Below are 20,091 nucleotides of genomic sequence, written 5' to 3'. Positions count from 1 at the left end.
ATATACAGAGTTATATAGATACCCTAATAAAGATTATAAAACAAAAACATAAAGATTATAGCCATGGTAATGAACTAAAGAAATAGTAAAACAGAAGCAGTCAGTTGTTAAAACACAGTTGAAGTTTCACCTGATATTAAATTTTATTTTTCTACATTGTTCTTGTCAACAAATATGTATGTAATGAATATATTTGTATCTTATTGCCAGCAAATATCTAAGAATTTGTGCAGTGTTGATCATCTACTTAAAGGTGCAACAGAAATGTTAAAGATTATTTTAGGTAAGCTTTCAATAATTTTATACACGAATGATTGTGTATTGCAGTAGACAAATGTTATTAATATATAGTAAAATAATTCTCTTCCTAGTAAAAAGAACGTCTTTAGAATATAGTTATATATTGTTAATTGGTTAATATAATATTACAATAAATTTGTGTTTACTTATGTTCAACAGATTGTACCAAAAAGTAATTTTTGTAAGAATAATACTTCAGTGACAATAGGCCTCACATGTAAGAAAGTTAATAAATCATGAGGTTAAAGCTTAATTTACAATTTAAATAAATGTGAAGGAATTTTGAAACAAAATGTTGGAAAAATAAATCTGAACAGATATTCCTCAGGGCATTATTGCATCTGTTTAAGCTTATACAATAAAATGTTAGAATAAAAATTTGTGTGATTTTTTTGAATGAGGATTTCCTTAGGCCACTGATCTTTATTTTTATTTTTCTGTAAGGACTCAGAAAGCCAGAGACAAGATAATGTAAACTGAAGAAAAAGATACATACATTTGACACAGAAGAGTGTGATGATTTAAGTACGGTTCTGAGACAGCCTTTCTTCAAAATCATAATAGTAATTGTGGGAATTGGCTATATTTTAAAGACATACCTCCTTGTGTGAAACTTGTATTTCTTGGACAGTTTACAAAAAACACAATTAAAGCATGTACCTCTATCTATGCATATATCTATCCAAACATTACTAATCAATAGTTTTATTTAGTTTTGCAATTATGTAATTGAAAATATCAATGAATGAATGTATACCAGATTAAACTTATTCAAAGAAAGAGGAGTGGCAATGGGCATTTCACTAGATATAAACACTACAAATTCTTTCATTACTATTGAAACAGCAGACAAAATATAATTTAATTGCTAAACCACAGTTTAGGTCTGTTTGTGTACGTAACAATGGTCTCTCAGAGAGTGTAGTAAAAAGTTTGTGATGAACATAAAACTACTCTTTTCCCCCTCTTTTCTCTGCATTGAGATGACTATATTCCATCGGGGAATAAAAAAAGACACCATGGAGCTGGTTCTGGGAGTCAAATACAAAAAGCAGTCAAGTGGCTGTGATTGTTACAGTATTACTGAAACCACTCCAACTCAGGATTATATTCTACTAATTTATCCCTGTAGTACTTGCAGTATCAAACAACCAAAAACCACAGTCAGGCATCACAAAGTTTAAAACAATTCACAACTTAGACCTTATGTTTTATTTTTGCTCCTGAAATGGTTGTGCCTTTGCTTAGGCTTCCTTTGGAACTATGAGGTTTAGACACTCAACAGCACAATCAACAACAACATCAAAAACAGAAACTCCTGAGGAAATATAGGACAAGAAGATATGGGTTGTAATATAGGCATCGAGCAGTGTGAGTGTTGGTTGCTCAGCATTACACTTTAGAATGACCAAAGGCTGATGCACCAATAACTGCAGTTCTCAGCTGTGTTCTGCAGAGACCTGGCAAGTTGCCTTGTGCTGGCTTCTGCTTCTTTTTTCTCCCTAGAAAGAGAAAATCTGCACAAACAGCTGAAGAATAAGATGAGGAATCTGGCCAAAGATCCCAAATCTCTGAAGTAAGGAAAACTAAGGCTTCAGGAGTGCAGTTTGCATCTTAAAGCCAAACAGCGTTAGATTTTATAATATATTTATCTCAATATGTTTCGGTAATCTAGAAACTCCCCTCAGATTCTGGTATGGTAAGTAATTAAGTACAGCAGAAAGGACAGTTTAATTTATCTGTCATTCCAAGTACTAATGAAAATGTTTCTATGTCATGCATAGCAGTACATAATGTAATCTAACTAAAATCCCCAGTTATGCCAGTGGCTTGAGCACATTCCTAATCTGCAAAAAAACGCCAATTGGTCTTCTGCCAAAATAAATCATTCACAAAGGATATCACAAATGGTAAGATGATGAGAAAACATGATCTCTGAGGAACAATCAGCTTTATTTAGATGAGAAGAGACTGGGAGGAACACAATGATAGCTTTGCAATATATCCAATGTCTTCATAAAGACAACAATGAAAACTAGCTCTTCCTGTTTGCTGTATTTGCTTCATTGGACTAGTTTCAATTTGAGAGACATTACTACTTCTGTTTTCAGAAGTCTGAATATAGTGAATTCTGCAACATTACTGGGCAACAAAAACTGTTTGTAATTGGAAGCCTAACATGATTTTAACTCTTTAACTATGCTTATGTCTATTACTTAGCACAAGAAATGGTGTAAAATGACCATGAGATAAAATAACACCAGTAAAAGGTTAGTGAACATGATTAACAGTTAATTACCAAAATATACCCACTCAGTTTTAATCCTTCTCAGAGTAACTAAGATGAACATAAAACATAAGAATTTCAAACTATTTGGAAATAAATAAATAGGCCAGGTTCCTCTGAGACAAACAGTAGAAAACCACTATGTTTGGAGAATGGCCAATATATTTGTTAGCTTATGTATAAATCTGTACTTACAACACACACACATATATATATATATAAAAAAACCTTAGTATTAATAGTATCAATCATTTTATATTTGTGATGAAATAATGTAAAAAAAAAAAATAAATGGACTGTAGTAGAGAACCTGTGTTCATCATCTGATACCTGTTGGAGGGACAACACAGCAGGGTGTCCTGGTTTCGGCTGGGATAGGGTTAAATTTCGTCCTAGTGCTGTGTTTTGGATTTAGTACGAGGAGAATGTTGATAACACACTGATGTTTTCAGTTGTTGCTAAGTGCCCTCCTAGTCCAAGGACAACTCCCGTGCCTACTGACTGAGCTAGGTACACCAGATGGGAGGGAACATAATCAGGACAGCCAGCCCAGCTGGCTAATGGGGTATTCCATACCATGTGACGTCATGCTCAGTATATGAACGGTAGGCGTGATCCAGGAAGGGCGGATCGCTACTTGGTTATCGGTCAGCGTGGGTGGTGAGCAATTGCATTGTGCATCACTCATTTTGTATATTCTATCATTATTTATTATCATTATTCTCCCTTTTCTGTTCTATTAAACTGTCTTTATCTCAACCCACGAGTTTTTCTCACTCTTACCCTTCCGATTCTCTCCCCATCCCACTGGGGGAGCGGGGGGAGTGAGTGAGTGGCTGCGTGGTATTTGGCTGCCTGCCAGGTTAAACCACGACACAGGGCATAAGTAATCTGAGAGGTTCCTGGAATGCATCGATGATAACTTCCTTCTCCAAGGGGTAGAGGAGCCAACGAGGAGAGGTGCTATGCTGGACCTTGTTCTCACCAACAAGGAAGGGCTGGTGGAGAATGTGAAGCTCAAGGACAGCCTTGGCTGCAGTGACCATGAAATGGTGGAGTTCAAGATCCTTAGGGCACTAAGGAAAGTGCACAGCAAGCTCACTACCCTGGATTTCAGGAGAGCAGACTTTGGCCTTTTCAGGGATCTGCTTGGAAGAGTACCATGGGATAAAGCCTTGGAGGGAAGAAGGTCCCAAGAAAGCTGGTTAGTATTCAAGGATCACCTCCTCCAAGCTCAGGAGTGATGCATCCCAACAAAGAGAACTCAGGCAAAAGTGCCAGGAGGCCTGCATGGATGAACAAGGAGCTCCTGGCCAAAGTCAAACACAAAAAGGAAGCCTACAGAGGGTGGGAGCAAGGACAGATAGCCTGGGAGGAATACAGAGAAATTGTCTGAGCATCCAGGGATCAGGTTAGGAAAGCTAAAGTCCCGATAGAATTAAATCTGGCCAGGGACATCAAAAGCAACAAGAAAAGCTTCTATAGGTATGTTGGGGATAACAGGAAGACTAGGGAAAATGTGGGCCCTCTCTGGAATGAAACAGGAGACTTGGATACCTGGGATATGGAGAAGGCTGAGGTACTCAATGCCTTTTTTGCCTTGGTCTTCACCAGCAGGTGCTCAGGCCTCACTGCCCAAGCTGCAGAAGGCAAAGGCAGGGACTGGGAGAATGAAGAGCCACCCACTGTAGGAGAAGATCAGGTTCGAGACCATCTAAGGAACCTGAAAGTGCACAAGTCCATGGGATCTGATGAGATCCATCCACGGGTCCTGAAGGAACGGGCGGATGAAGTTGCTAAGCCACCATCCATCATATTTGAGAAGTCGTGGAGTCCAGTGAAGCTCCTGCTGACTGAAAAAGAGGAAACATAACTCCCATTTTTAAAAAGGGAAAAAAGCAAGACCCAGGAAACTACAGGCTGGTCAGTCTCACCTCTGTGCCTGGCAAGATCATGGAGCAGATCCTCCTGGAAGCTATGCTAAGGCACATGGAGGACAGGGAGGTGATTTGAGACAGCCAGCATGGCTTCACCAAGGGCAAGTCCTGCCTGACCAACGTAGTGGTCTTCTATGATGGAGTGACTACATCAGTGGACATGGGAAGGGCTACCAATGTCATCTATTTGGACCTCTGTAAAGCCTTTGACACGGTCCCCCACAACATCCTTCTCTCTAAACTGGAGAGATATGGATTTGATGGGTGGACTGTTCACTGGGTGAGGAATTGGTTGGATGGTCACATCCAGAGGGTAGTGGTCAACGGCTCAATGTCCAGATGGAGATCAGTGATGAGTGGTGTCCCACAGGGGTCCATATTGGGACCAGTTTAATATCTCCATCAATGACATAGACAGTGGGATCGAGTGCACCCTCAGCAAGTTTGCAGATGACACCAAGCTGAGTGGTGCAGTTGACACGCCTGAGGGAATGGGATGCCATCTAGAGGGACCTGGACAAGCTCGAGAAGAGGACCATGTGAACCTCATGAAGTTCAGCAAGGCCAAGTGCAAGTTGCCTCTGGGTCAGGGCAACCCCCGGTATCAGTAGAGCCTGGAGAATGAAGGGATTGAGAGCAGCCCTGCCGAGAAGGACTTGGGGGTACTGGTGGTTGAAAAGCTGGACATGAGCTGACAATGTGCACTCGCAGCCCAGAAGGCCAACCATGTCGTGGGCTGCATCAAAAAAAGCGTGGCCAGCAGGTCGAGGGAGGTGATTCTGCCCCTCTACTCTGCTCTGGTGAGACTGCCTCCAGCTCTGGAGTCCTCAGCACAAGAAAGACATGGACCTGTTGGAGCGGGTCCAGAGGAGGGCCATGAAAATGATCAGAGGGATGGAATGCCTCTCCTGTGAAGGAATGCTGAGAGAGTTGGGGTTATTCAGCCTGAAGAAGAGAAGGCTTTGGGGAGACCTTATTGCAGCCTTTCAGTACTTAAAGGGGGCTTAGAAGAAAGATGGGGACAGACTTTTTAGCAGGGCCTGTTGTGACAGGACAAGGGGTAATGGTTTTAAACTAAACGAGGTTAGATTCAGATTAGATATATGGAAGAAATTTTTTATGATGAGGGTGGTGAAACACTGGAACAGGTTGCCCAGAGAGGTGGTAGATGCCCCATCCCTGGCAACATTCAAGGTCAGGCTGGACAGGGCTCTGAGCAACCTGATCTGGTTAAAGATGTCCCTGCCCATGGCAGGGAGGTTGGACTAGATGACCTTTAAAGGTCCTTTCCAATCCAAACTATTCTATGGTTCTATGATCTCAGGGTTTCCATCATTTTTCTTTTAAACGCTTTCTCTCAGCTTAAGTTAAATAAGTGCAATTTTATTCCTAACAGACTGACTACTTAGTAGTATCCTTTGAAGTAAAATATTAATTTAGACACAGGAGTTTTTTCTTCATTTATTTTTTCCCATAATCTTAAATTCCATATTAGCATAACATGACGTTTTTCTTTTTCTTATTTTTTATTCTCTGGCTCTTTCCTGTTTTATTGGGTGATTACAATTTCAAGTAAAATCTTTATATCTTAAAATTGTAACTGAAATGTATTACTTTGAGATCTATGTTTCTCTGGATTGTCTTTGTTTCCCAGATGAGATCCGGGGAGGGGGGCTGAGGAGCTCATACAATGAAGGGTTTCATCACTGTGCTATTTTCTCATTACCATTGCTGTTGGCACTTCTAGGTAAAAATAAATTTCATGGTAAGTGTGCAATTACATCTAAATCCAGTTCTGCCTGATTCACAAGATTGCATTCCTGGACCTCAGGTATCATCCTGTGTCTACACTCTTCTACAGCAATTTTTATTTGAGAGTCATCAACAATTCAGTATACACATTTTTCTTGTCATTACTATAAACTAAAGTTTAACTAAAACAATTTTATGCAATAGTTACTTGTCTGCTAGGCACTTGCTATCATCACAGCTATCATGAACTAAAGTCAGTTCAGACCACTAAAAAGTCAGTGGCCTTTTGCTGGTATTGGCAGAAATCATATTTCCTATGCTGCACGACGCCAGAATAGGAAATTAAATTGAACAAAGTTTTCATACTGCATTCCTTATTAATCCCAGTTTTTCATATTATTCAGATGTACTTATTATCTGCATAAATCGTGTGAAGACAGAAAAATATTTGATAAAATTTGGATTTGAGAGTTTTGAATAACAAAAAGGAGATTGAAAAATGAAAGAATATGATCAGGAAATGATCTCTTTTTTAAGAAAGCCACTATACTAAAATAGTCTAATCAAATCTGAAATGAATGATTAAGCCCCTGCAACAAATTGATGCCGCGTTGTTTCTAGGAAGCAGGAATGTCATAGTTTGAATTCTCTAAAATCCCTGTGTCTGTCCTTTAATGTTATGTTTGCCTTCCAAGAGCCTTAATACCTCTCCTCTTTGTTTATTTCTCTTACATTTTCTATTATTATTAATGAAAACCTAAGTCTTATAAAATAAGTTTATGTTACTTTCAAATTTTATGTTTAGTTTTTCAAAGAGAAAATTTGGAAGAAAAAGAACAGAGATCAGAGAAGGGCAGTGTTATAGAAAATGTCAGTTTGAATTGAATAATATGTGGGGTTTGTATATAAGGCGAAAAGTGGAGGATGAAGAAGCTGACATTGTTCCACATTCAGTTAACCTCTATATTAGCACTTCAGATATATCTGTAGAGAATGTGTGTAAGCATAATACTGAAAGCATGTAATCTGAAAGTGGCTTTGTTTCCCTGTAGTGGTTAATTTTTAGGCAAAAGCACAGTTTGTGAGTTTCTGCTGGGGAGGAAATGTAATTTGCATGCATATTGGCAATCAATTTTTCTGTCTGAAACTGTCAATAGCTACTTTAAATTCACTGATTTTTATGATGTCATATAATAAGATGAGTATGGTGATTCTCCTTTCACATCAATTACTTTAGAACTTGCACAAGTGATTTAGCTATATTTTTATACGAGCTGTGGTTTCATTAGCTATCATTAAACAATTAAAATAATAGAATTTAACATATAAGGGCACATGACTTCTACCTTGTTTTGGGCAGTGGTGGCTTCAAGAACATAAAAAAAATGTAACACTTTTATAGAAGGATCCACATTAATAACTTTTCTTCCTTATCCCAAGACAAAGTAAACAGAATTTTGTTTATTGGTTGCATGTTCAGTGTCTGAGATAGCTAAGATATTAAGAAAAAGAGAAATGAAAGGGGAGAATTATTAAGTTTTAAAGCCACTTCATCAAATGCAGAATAATGACTTTCCCAGTGACAGAATACCAAAGAAATAAAAATGCAGGCAAAAACTTCAAAACAAATAAGAAAAATTGCGCATTTCTGTCAGACAAGTATATTGCATTTACAAATGCCCTCCAACACTTCTTTCCCCTAGCCTTCACCATTATCACCTTTCTTCTATGCCCCTTCATTCATCGATTCCCTTTCCATGCCTTAATTTCTTCCCGGTAAGGGTGTTCTGTATGTCCCTTCCAAATTCCCATTCTTTTTTATAGAAGCAATGTGTTAGAAAGAAGGGAATAGAAGAGAATCATAATCACAAAATAAAAATCCTAAAATCATACTATTATGTCACAATAGAATGTCATAACAGCATAGCGATGTTATTGCTCTGCAAATAATACTATAATGTCAAGGCTATGTTAAGGTATTAAGCCCAAAGAATAACTAATAAAACAAGTTGAAGTAAGTGTATAGCCTAGTCCATGAAATTAACATAAATTAGATACTTTTGCTTCTAATTTGAATATGGGCATAAGATGCAATACTATTCTGATCCTTACCCAATTTTCACTGAAGGTAATGGGAGATTTTTTGACCTGATTCCAGTAAGCTTTAGGTAAGATTTAGTGTATGAAAGAATAGAGAAAAAAGATATACTCTAATATTATTTAATGTTATTATTTAATTAAATTAGAGGGGTTTAGTTCTATTGACTTTTTCTAGTTTAGTAGGGAGGAATATTTCTTAAACCTTCAGAACATTTCAGAAAACAATTATATTTGTTTATTTTATTAATTTTGTCTATTTTTCAGGAGTGGATAGTACAGACACAAGTATGCATACATGTATAATTTTCTACATTTTATCCTCTTTAAATGTATAGCTACATCACAATCTGTTGTATAGTGCTACAATGTTAAAAAATTGTTCATTCACTTGGGATTGAAGTTATTGAAGTTATTGAAGAGGATTATTTTGCTAAAGTTTACAAGGAAAGGAGTAAGCTAGCAACATAATGTTATGTTTGTGGATTATTTAATTTTCGTATTTAGATTTAACACCTGAATTTTCAGTGGTGTCCTTTTTGAGAAATAGAATGAAATCATTGCTTACTGAAACTGTCAGACTAATAGCACTAGAAGCACATATTTTGTGGTGGCAGAGTCAGATCCTTGACTCTTTGTTCGAAGGAACCTCACCTCTATTAGAGATTGCCCAGTGAAGTGAGATCATTTTGTGTTCATAACCATTCCTGTTTGGGTTTTTTTTATACTATTTTTATTTTATTTTCCAGCCTGCTGACCATTGTTCTAAGTCATCTCTCTTGTAAAATAGTCATACTACACATTAGGAGGGCAGTGGATTAAAACTGCCAGTTTAGGACATGTGATCCTCCCACAAAATGATAAAAAACACAGTAAATGTTATGCTGGAACTAAACTTGAACTGATGGCATGAATAATAAAATATTCATAGCTAATACTTGTGTCCAAACTGTTTAATATGCTGCTTATTAAAATAAACACTTATTAGAGAATTACACTAAGAATGTCATAATCAACATTGGTACTACATTTAGGATTACACAATTAGATTAACAGAGAAAAAATAGAAATTAAAAATTCTCATTGTATTTTTCTAAAATATTTCTGGTTTCTTATGCAGAAGTAGGTAGGTATAAACAGCTTCAGAATTTTGGGTGATGTAGAAGATGGTATGAGGAAAAGATTTTAAAATTTACAATTCATTGAGGATTTATAGTGGTTTTGCTTTAGCCAACAGCTAGAGGATTGTCTGTATCTCAAACCAAAGTTTTACTAGTTTGCTGGCACCGAAAATGCACAATGTTTGAGGAGATTTTTTTTAAACAAGGAGCTGAAGGAAGCACTGAAAAGCATCTATGTCAGTATGAGATGCTGGCAAACTATACCAGAAAATCAAAAATATTCCAGAAACAGATATAAAAAAAAAAGTAGCTGAAATAGAGGGAATGGATGAGGTCATAGAAACAGAGAGCGAAAGGAAATCTAAATTAAGAGGTCAAATACACCATTAAATTAATATACATCTGGGCAAATACAAAACAAACACACAAAACCTGTAAATATCCATCATTTAAGTGAAAAAAACCAAAAAAATAATTTTAATAGAAGAGGTAGGTCATTCTTGACTACCACTTGATTCAGGTGAGCTAAAAAAAACCCGATAGATTACTCCTGAATTAAGATTTAAAGAATGAATAAAAGACATAGTAAAATGTAAAGGTGGTGGAGTAGCATTGCACATATAAGGTTGTATGGAATTTGAAAAATTTCTGAGTAAAAAAGACTACACAGTTTGATTCAGTACATTTGCAGGCAAATGCAATACTATTATGGGTTGTTTGGTTAGGGAAAGGATATTGAGGGCAAAGTTTGCCATGGACATGGAGAGCAGAAGCAACTGAATTTAATAAGGTAATAATAACTAGTAACCACAAAGCTTAGATGTAAAAGAGATGTAAAAACTTTCTTTTATGCTTGATGGGTGAAAAGTCTATGATGGATATAAACGCTTATGCTTCAGTGCGTACACCAGTCATTGAGTACTTGGAATTAGGAAGACACTTCTTCTATGAACAGTTTATTTTATAATTTTTTTTTAAAGGGACCTAATAGTGTCAGATATCAGAAACAAAAAGGAAGGTTAGACAAAACTTATACGACATATTATGGTACCTTGTGTAATCTTTCGATAGAGGATATTGACAAAATTGAAAGCACTTTTTCATAAATTAATTGTTGTAAAAATATTAGTCTTTCTAAAAAAAAGATACTTTTATTCTTCCAGTTTGCCCTGGACGGATGCTGTAACACAGTAGTAGCATCTTTACTAAATAGTTTTGGTATCACATACATTTATTTAATGATAAAACCAGGTCTGTGCAAGGATCAGAATAATTAGTTTCTAGAATGTCTCTGATATGAGTCAACTATAAATATAGAAAAGTCTACTCAATTAACTCTTTTCCAGGTCATTGATGTTATACCTGTATAGAAGAAGAAACTCCTAGAATATACACAGCATCTAAGCAATTGATTTCCCCTCAGGAAACTGACCTGCAATGCTCAGAAAGCTGCTATTAAGGAGAAAGGTATAGTTGTCTAAGGGAGGAACATTTCTTTGAAAGTGGCTTCACTGGGTTACCCCCAGCCCCTTCCCTCTCTCATTTGTTAGTAAAATATCCATGTGGCTTGACCTCACCACCCATTTTGAAATATTCTGATCTTTACAGTCAATCTACAGTAAGACTTATCTAGCCTATATAATCTTTAGGGGAAAAAAAAAATTACAAACCTCAATCAAATATTTCGATCAGACAATATATGTCCAGGGTGCATCATAGGTTTGTTATGATGTCAGACTTATGTTCAATTAAAAAAAAAAATCATACATACATAACATGATGGACGTTTTGTAATATTAGCAGTAATGAGTTTCTGTTGAGACAGCTATAGCTTTTTTCCCCTATCAAGCAATTTCGAAAGCGTAAGTTCTACTTAAATGAAAGCTATAGCAAACTTTCCTGGTTAATGAGATTCCATGTTAATCCCCTATGCTGCAAATCAATTATTTAAAGCTTTTCACAGCTAATGGATCATATAGTACTTTCTGATTAATGCCAACAAGCTAGTTTTAACGCAGTGAAGCAATCAACAGTCTTAACCACTCTGTTTTAATAATACTATTCTGTATTGTAGAGAAGAAATACCACAAAATATTTTTAAATAAAATATTTTTACATGAGAAAAACACAGAACTCAAACTGCAGCGGAGAATATATATATAGCTGTGCTTACTAGTAATAGACAAAGAGCCTTTATATATTGATTGCAAATTCTGTATCTTCTTTTAAATAGTCAAATATTAATGCTTAGCATTTTTCAGAAGAGCCTTTTCCACTGAAGTATGTATTATATCAGCTGTTTCTCACTAGATGGTGATGGAATGAAGTTACTAGTAACATCGTATAAATATTAATTGTTCTGTGTATTCTACTAACACAAAGTAAGTTTGTATGTTTCTTCTCAGCTCATCTATGGTGCACTGTGGTGGGTATTCTGCAATGGCGCTGAATGAGATTTTCTCGATGAATATATGTAAGAAGATACATTATTGAGGAAAGAAACTTGGGATAATAGGGAAAAAAAGACACCGTGGTAAATTACTAGTCTCCAGACAGCAAAAAATTACGTGATAAAATCTGATGTGTATTGAAAGGAAAAAAAGTGGTTAGCTACTGTACTGGTTTTGGCTGGAATAGAGTTAAATTTCTTCATAGTAGCTTGTATGGGGCTATGTTTTGGATTTGAGACCAAAAGAGTGTTGATAACACACTGGTTTTGGCTCTTGCTGAACAGTGTTTGCACAGAGTCAAGGCCTTCTCTGCTTCTCACCCCACCCCACCAGCGAGTAGGCTGGGGGTGCACAAGAAGTTGGGAGGGGACACAGCTGGGACAGCTGACCCCAACTGACCAAAGGTATATTCTATACCATACAACATCATGCTCAGCATATAAAGCTAGGGGAAGAAGAAGGGAGGAGGGAACGTTTGTCTTCCCAAGTAACCGTTATGCGTGGTGGAGCCCTGCTTTCCTGGAGATGGCTGAATATCTGCCTGCCGATGGGAAATAGTGAACGGATTCCTCATTTTGCTTTGCTTGCGCCTGCAGCTTCTGCTTTATCTATTAAATATTAGCCATATTTACCTATGTCTTTATCTCAACTCGGAGTTTTCTCGCCCTTCCAATTATCTTCCTCATCCTGCTGGGGATGCATGAGCGAGCAGCTATGTGGTGCTGAGCTGCCTATCAGGGGTTAATCCACAACGGTACTTTTCAGTGCCCAACATGGGGGCACCGAAAAGGTCAGAATATTCATTACTTGATTCTTGTAACTGAAAACCAGAAGTACCTTCATTAGGGTCAAAAGTAAGATCAGTCCTTCTCTCTCTGGGGAATTGCCCAATAGAAACTGGAGCAGTAATTTTCCTGCATAGACTCCTTTTGGCCATTGACGGCAGGCCATTTGGTGGGGTGTCCACCTAGAATCAACTGCCCCAGGGGTGGAAACGCAGCCCTACCATTTACCATGGATTGATACAGACTGCACTGGAACAGGGTGAAGCTTCTGAACACCTGCAATATATTGATGTCATCTTCTTGTGGGGCAACACAGCAGAGGAAATGTTTGAGAAAGGGAAAAGCATAATCCAGATTTTTTTGAAAGCTGATTTTGCCATAAAACAATTTAAAGTCAAAGGACCTGTACAGGAGATCCAGTTTTTAGAAATAAAATGGCAAGATGGGCATTGTCATACCGCAATGGACATCATCAATAAAATAACAGCTATGTCTCTACCAACTAACAGAAAAGAAACACAAGCTTTCTTAGGCTTTTGTGGATTTGCCTCAACCCCCCTGTTTGATTTACAGAGCACTTGTTTTAAGTTAGCATAGCATGAGAAATGTATATTTCAGTGAAAAATTAGTCTATGCTACGAAATAGCTGACCAGAAACTAATGCATACACAGATTGAGGTATAATTGTTTTTAGCAAATTAGAAACAATTTAAGATGGTGAATTTCATATAAGAACCTTTATCATGAACTGAACAGTTATAGGGGTATGTTTAGAAAAGTTCACAAAATCTAATTGAGTGCCCAATAGTTTTGATTTAAGTTCCCTTCTTTATTTCAATTTTGAGCGTTGCCTGTTTTTTTCAGGGAATGAGTACTGCAAACAAACAAACAATATAATAAACTAAAGCAGTTCCTGAAAGTCACGTGGAAAAGAATCTTCATGAACCCCTTCAAGTCACTGAAACATGACATTGCACATAATATTCTAAAACAATAAATAAAGTCATTGGGGAAAAAAAAAACAAACCCAACACAAACCAAACCACCAAAAAACAGAATAAATGGGAAACAGGATACAAATAAAGACTAGAGCTTTATGCAGAGTTGGACACTTGGGGTTACCAGCTGGTGAATTTTGTCCTTCACTTGATTTGGGAGAAAGAAAAAACAAATCAAGGTATTAGACATGCATTGATCACAGTATTGCCATCAATAAAGAGGGTGTTTGTGATGAACACTGAAACGAGACAAAATATGAAGACACAAAGTATTAATTACAGGGCATTTTTATACAAAATATTTTTGTATTTTCACACAGACTGCAGGGCATTTTTATTTTTTAATACAAAATATTTTTGTATTTTAAAACAAACCCATACACATATGTACAGAAATAGAATATCTTTTATTCATAAAGATTTCAAATGTGATTAAAGGGTCTTGTACTTAATTTAAAAATATTTAAGAGATTTTGGTTGAATTTAGTGCAACTTTTTCTACATTCAGAGAATGGCTTAGGAAGTAAGTATAATAAATGACAACTCTGCCTAAAATATGTCTTAGGCAGATAGCTAACAAAGAGTTGATGAATTTCCTTAGAAAGGATTCTGCTCCCAGATCCTTAAGCTCAGTCCTAGATGTGTACTAATTCCTTATTTCCTGGGACTACTCAGGAGTAAGGCAACAAAATTCTCATTTAAGATCTTTATCCGTTTAGCAAATTTGCAGTTGTGCTTGCATGCATGTGCATGGGTGTCACTAACAGTATTTGAACTTTAATGCTTTTTTTTCTTAGGAAAGCAAGCCAAATAAAACCAGTAGTGATTCTGTTCAGCTTTTGCAGAATGGTTAATGCTTAGACAAATGCCAAAGAAGATCTGGGTACACTTTCCCACCACAGCACAAAGGAGTTAATCTCCCATGTCACTTCTGAACTTAATGTCCATAGCACATTTAGGCTGAGGGTACTTCTATCTCTGTAGCCAGCAACTCTAGACTCGCGGGATGAGAAGGATGGTAAGCAAGGTGGAGGAGCATCAGTCTGGTGTCTGGTACTACTCGCATATGGAAGTGAACAGCTTGGCTGAGATCTATGCATCAATGGATTATTTTTGTCTTTCAACAAATTGTTCTTGAGGTAAAAAAGAGAAACAGTGCAGAAAAATGCATGAAGGATAGACTATAAGAGATCTACATCCTACTCTTGAGAAAAAAAACAGCTCCTAAATAGCCCAAGGACCGCAACACAAAAAAATCAGCAAAGAAATTAATATGAGCACCATTAAGCATTTTAATTAGAAATATGGAAATATTAAAAGCAGTTTTTTCTATTTGTTTTTTCCCCCACTTTATTTTACCAGTAGTTTTAGTTTTCTATCTAAATAATAAAAGCATTTGAACAATAATTATATCTAATTACCTGTTTTGAAAGATATCTCTCTCTTTTTCTTGTACTCTCAGAAAAATATTATCAAAATAATAATAGTAACTAGTTTTGTGGATATTATTCACATAGGGGCTTAAAATGAACTGAGATATTAAATATGCTAAAACTTATGTGTTAATGATAGAAAGGAATTCCATCCATTTTTAAATCACTTATTCTACAATTGACCTTATGAATAAATCTACTATTATAGAACCATCATTAAAGTGTGAGGATGACAGTTACTATATATATATTTTTCTAAAAGCAGTTAGAGTAGCCCAACAAGATAGCAAATAATTAAAACTTAAGTAGTGTGTAAAATGCAATCAGCTTGATTCATTCTGTGAGCATAGAGAAAACAAGGTGTTTTCTGCTCTGCAGTGATCTGTATCAACATGTAAAACAATACCACAGATACATCTTTTTTTGATATACGATAAGTTTTAGAGGTGTCTGCCTTTTTTGCCTTTATAAATCTTTTTTATAGCTGAAAAGGACTTAGCTTTTTTCAAATAAGTTATTCCTATGAAAAGGAATATTTTAGAGTAGATCTAGATAATGATGGTGTGGAAGGCTTGACATTTAAAAGTTTCTACTGACCAGGCAGTAATTTTCAAATAACGTGCTGAAAGGATTTAAACTATTAGACTGAAGAACTAAGAAGGAACCTACCAAAGAAGTTACAGAAATATGAGTTGAAATGGGATGAACATAGGGAGAGGAACTCTTTAAGAGCGGCTTTCCCCTAGAATTTAATATTGTCTTGCCATATGGTATAAAAAAAATATGATAGGTCTGCACTTATAAGGAACAGCTCTTACAGGGTGACTTCACTGGAACTGTCAAGATCTGTCTTTTGATGAATATATCTGGGACTGCTCCTAAACACCATGTGAAACTACGCTATAATTCACGGATGTTTGCTTTACTTACTCTATTTCTTTTATTAAATTTACATGCCTGGTGGTAGAGACAGATTGTGAAACAAGCCAACAAATGATAACACACCGTATTTTGACTACTTCATGTGAATGATAAATGATTTCCATACTATTCAAATGTTTTTGCTCCTATTTTGCTCAATACTCAGTTATTATGAGACTTCAAATGAAGAAGTGAAATAATGTTTCCCCTATTTATATGGAATCATGTGTTTGTGTGTGTGAGCCATGAAGGAGCGGAGGATTGTAAACAGTATAATTGTTTACGCAGTCTTGTGATGCTTTTTAGTAATTAAGTACTGCATGCATACTAACGGATATGCTTATAAAAATTCTCATTACCTCTAGAAGGTATTGTTATCCTCCCTTTTAAAGATATGGAAATGAAGCCAGTTAGCCTATTTTTGCTCTAAATAGTGTTGAAATGTCAAGTGGTATTTATTGGGGATTGCCCTGAAATACAAATGTTGCCTAGCAGCTTTTTTGGTGAAAGTTGCCCGGCAATCAGTTATTACAGATTTAGCTTCGCTACGAGGTCTGGGTTCTGATTTTGTTTCATCCTAACAGCAGAGCAGATATTTGCAAGAGAAGTACAGTATGGCCTAATCATGTATGTGGTGTTTTGGGTGATTTAGGAACTCTCTGTTCACTTGAAAATTGATCATATTCTGAAGAACTGGTAATTCCATTTTGATTTTATTCTGTGAAAAATAAAATTTACTCAAGTTCAAATTAAAAGAGGCAGTTGCAATGAGATAAAGCTTAGCATGTCAATACAGCTAAAAGTGCAGTCAGGCAGCATCAGTACACAAAGGTAAAGTACATTAGGGTGTATGCACAGGTGACTGAGTGATGGGAACACTTTGGAGTAACAGAGACGTCTTGGGTTTTGTAGCCATTGAATGAGGCCATAAATAAAACCTCTGAAGAAATATTTGCTGTTAATAAAAGCTAATGTCAATAGCACTGACTTAGTAGTTAGTGTGTGTGTGTTATGTTGCTAGTTGTATCCCTGTGTCACTTACCCTGCAATCAAGAGAGTTATTGAACTATAAAATGTATGGATATAGATTTCTTTTAAGGACAGCATTAGTCGTTATAGAGACCCAAGTATAGCTACTGTGAATCCATGTGCACCTCAGCAAAAAAAAAAAGTAAATACTGAGGGCACTATTACATGTACATTGGTTGTTTCTATAGAATTATGTTAGCTTTCATAATTGAATTTTTCTTTTAAAATTCACTTCCTCAGGAGGATGCTATTAAAAGTTCAGAATGATTTTAGTACCCCTGCACAATTTTTCTTTTGTGAACTGATGTGAAAAAGGTACATTGAACTCTGCACATTGTATTAGGGTAGCAGATTCAGACATCCTGCATCCTCACACAGAAAGGACAAAACTGGTTTTACCAGTTCATTCTAAATTAGATTGTACAATTAAAAATACCTACCATCTATATCTGCAAGAGAGTTTAGAGGAAACCAAGAAGGAAGATAGGCTTTACTTTTATAATCAGTGCAGAAATCAAGATCCACTGCATCACATTTAGTGGAATTACATGTTCTTACACTAGTATGAAGTTTTATTTCTGAAAATTAATTGGATGAAACTATTCAAGTCAGAGTATATCTGACCATGAGTAAGTTAAGAATAGAAACTAAAATTCTTTATGTTAGTTTATCAACAGCATGTTCATCTTGCTCAATGCTATGCCACGCCAGATATGCTGATTGTAAGTAGCAGTATTTCCATGTTTGTATAATATTCTGTTTGTCTAGCACACTATGCTTTCACACTTGTATGCTGGCTTGCTTATCCTGAAATAGGGAGGATATCTTTCTGTAGCCTCGCTTTGTGCCATGAAGGCTTAACCAAAAATGCCCTTCTTGTATGATATATACTAGCAGTGTTGATCACAGAATAGTTTGTTTTGGCAAAGAATTTTCATATTTCTCTGTAAAGCAGTCTCTATTCTGTAAATCAAGACTTCCAAATATGGATGACCAGATACATACCAGAGAGAGACCTTCTCACTGACGGCTTGATTAATTTCAATTGAGTTACTCCCAGAGATTAATTTGACTCAGTAAATCAAGACCCAGTTCTCCCTAAAATTGGTTGTAATGCTTGTCTAAGAAGCCTTGAATATCTAAACTAATATTAGATCAGATAAATGAATCAACAGGCTTGAAATGTGTTAGCCAAAACATGAAGAACATTTTATGTTTCCACCCAGCTGGCTGCTTGCAACGGCTTAGCTGAGCAGGATATCTCTCGATTACAAGAGCAACAGCTAAATAGAATCATAGAATCATAGAACCATTTAGGTTGGGAAAGACCTTTAAGATCATCGAGTCCAACTGTAGATTTAAGGACAATGAGTATATCATTAATATTAAGGACTCTGTGAGAAGAAGAAAGATGCAATAAAGCAAGTTGCTGCCTGATTACTTTTCCATAATAGTTTGTAGCGTGGCACAAATTTAACTGTACGGTTTTTTATGATCCAAAATTAATTTTCTTTGGGTTGTAATAGAGGGTAAAAGCTTCTAATGGACCTTAACAAAGATGTGATTGTTAACTGAAGCACAAATCATAGCTGCCTTAAGCACTGAGATTACATATTATCATTATTACATTATCTCTTTATTAAAGAACTCTATAGAACAGTAGAAAAGCTGGAAATTATATCCATGAGACCTTTTAAGTAAATCTGTGAGTAATTTGTTTTGATAATCTGGATGAGGAATTGGGTGAAGAGCATTGCTGTAAAATTCACATGCACTCCAAATTTGTGCTGCCACTTAATGCATGTTCTTCAAAGTCAACTTAAAACACTTTTCCTGAGTATCAGAAGTGCCACTATATATATATTTATTAGCATATACATAAACACTTATATACTGATGCCTTCATTATGAACAGGATTTTTAAAGAAAGGTAATATCATTTATTGGTTAAAAATATCTAAGCTTTTGGGATCACAATGTTTTTACCCTGCCACTGACTGCAACAAGATTTTGTTAGCAGATTTTTGGTTGATTTGAACCTGAAATCTAAAGTAAACCCAGCCATTTTCATCAAAATTCATCCATGAAATGAAAACTTCCCCATTCACTTTGGGCTGGACTTTTAATCCTTTAGCTACTGAGCAGTCTTATCACTTGCTGCTACTGTTAGAGAGTAAATATTAGGGAGCATGATGGATATTTATTCGACAGTCATATTTTATTCATGACACATAACAGAATGTAAGTGGCTAATGACCAGGAAATGATCATTCATTTACCGCATCGATGCATTCAGGTGTTTTATGAAGCTGCTTGGAATCAGGACATTCCCAAAAGGAAAATGCTAGTTTGTCTTTTGCTGCTGATATACATTACTTAATTCCAGAGGAACATTCAAACTTTTCTGCCCGTTACTAGCTATGATACTAAACACTTACTAAGAAGTTATGATCTGATAGTCTGCTTCTCTGAGTCCCCCGGAAAAAAAAGTTTTTGGTTTGTTAAAAAAAAAAAAAGAAAATTCATGTACTTTCATAAAAGTTTGTCATGTACTCACACAAATTAAAATTTAAAGTAGATTTTAATATATATACGTACAGGATATAACCAAAAGCTTTGAGACCAAATACTTAACAGTGGATTAAATAGTGTGTGAAACTGTTGAAATTGTTTAATAAATTATGTATTGTTTAATAAATTGGCATTGTGTATAGGAAAATACTCATTTATACACCATCAGTAAAACCCAATGTTAATTTCTAAATCTACCTATCTATCGATATAGATATGGGTTTCACAAAGATTTCCCAATGTCCAATTTTTTTTTCTCTGTAAGTATTTCCATACAATAATAAAATACCATTTCTTAATTTTTTTCTTCAGTGTGCCCAGAGTTTTATCTTTGAAAATCTTGAATCTGGAGACTCTCATATATAATGTTTTAGTTAGATTTGTGGTGTAACTAATCTATGCCACATTTG

The sequence above is a fragment of the Calonectris borealis genome, chromosome 4 (genome assembly GCF_964195595.1).
Source record: "Calonectris borealis chromosome 4, bCalBor7.hap1.2, whole genome shotgun sequence".
NCBI lineage: Eukaryota > Metazoa > Chordata > Aves > Procellariiformes > Procellariidae > Calonectris > Calonectris borealis.
The sequence above is the reverse complement of the archived record's forward strand: the minus strand, read 5'-3'. Positions refer to the sequence as shown.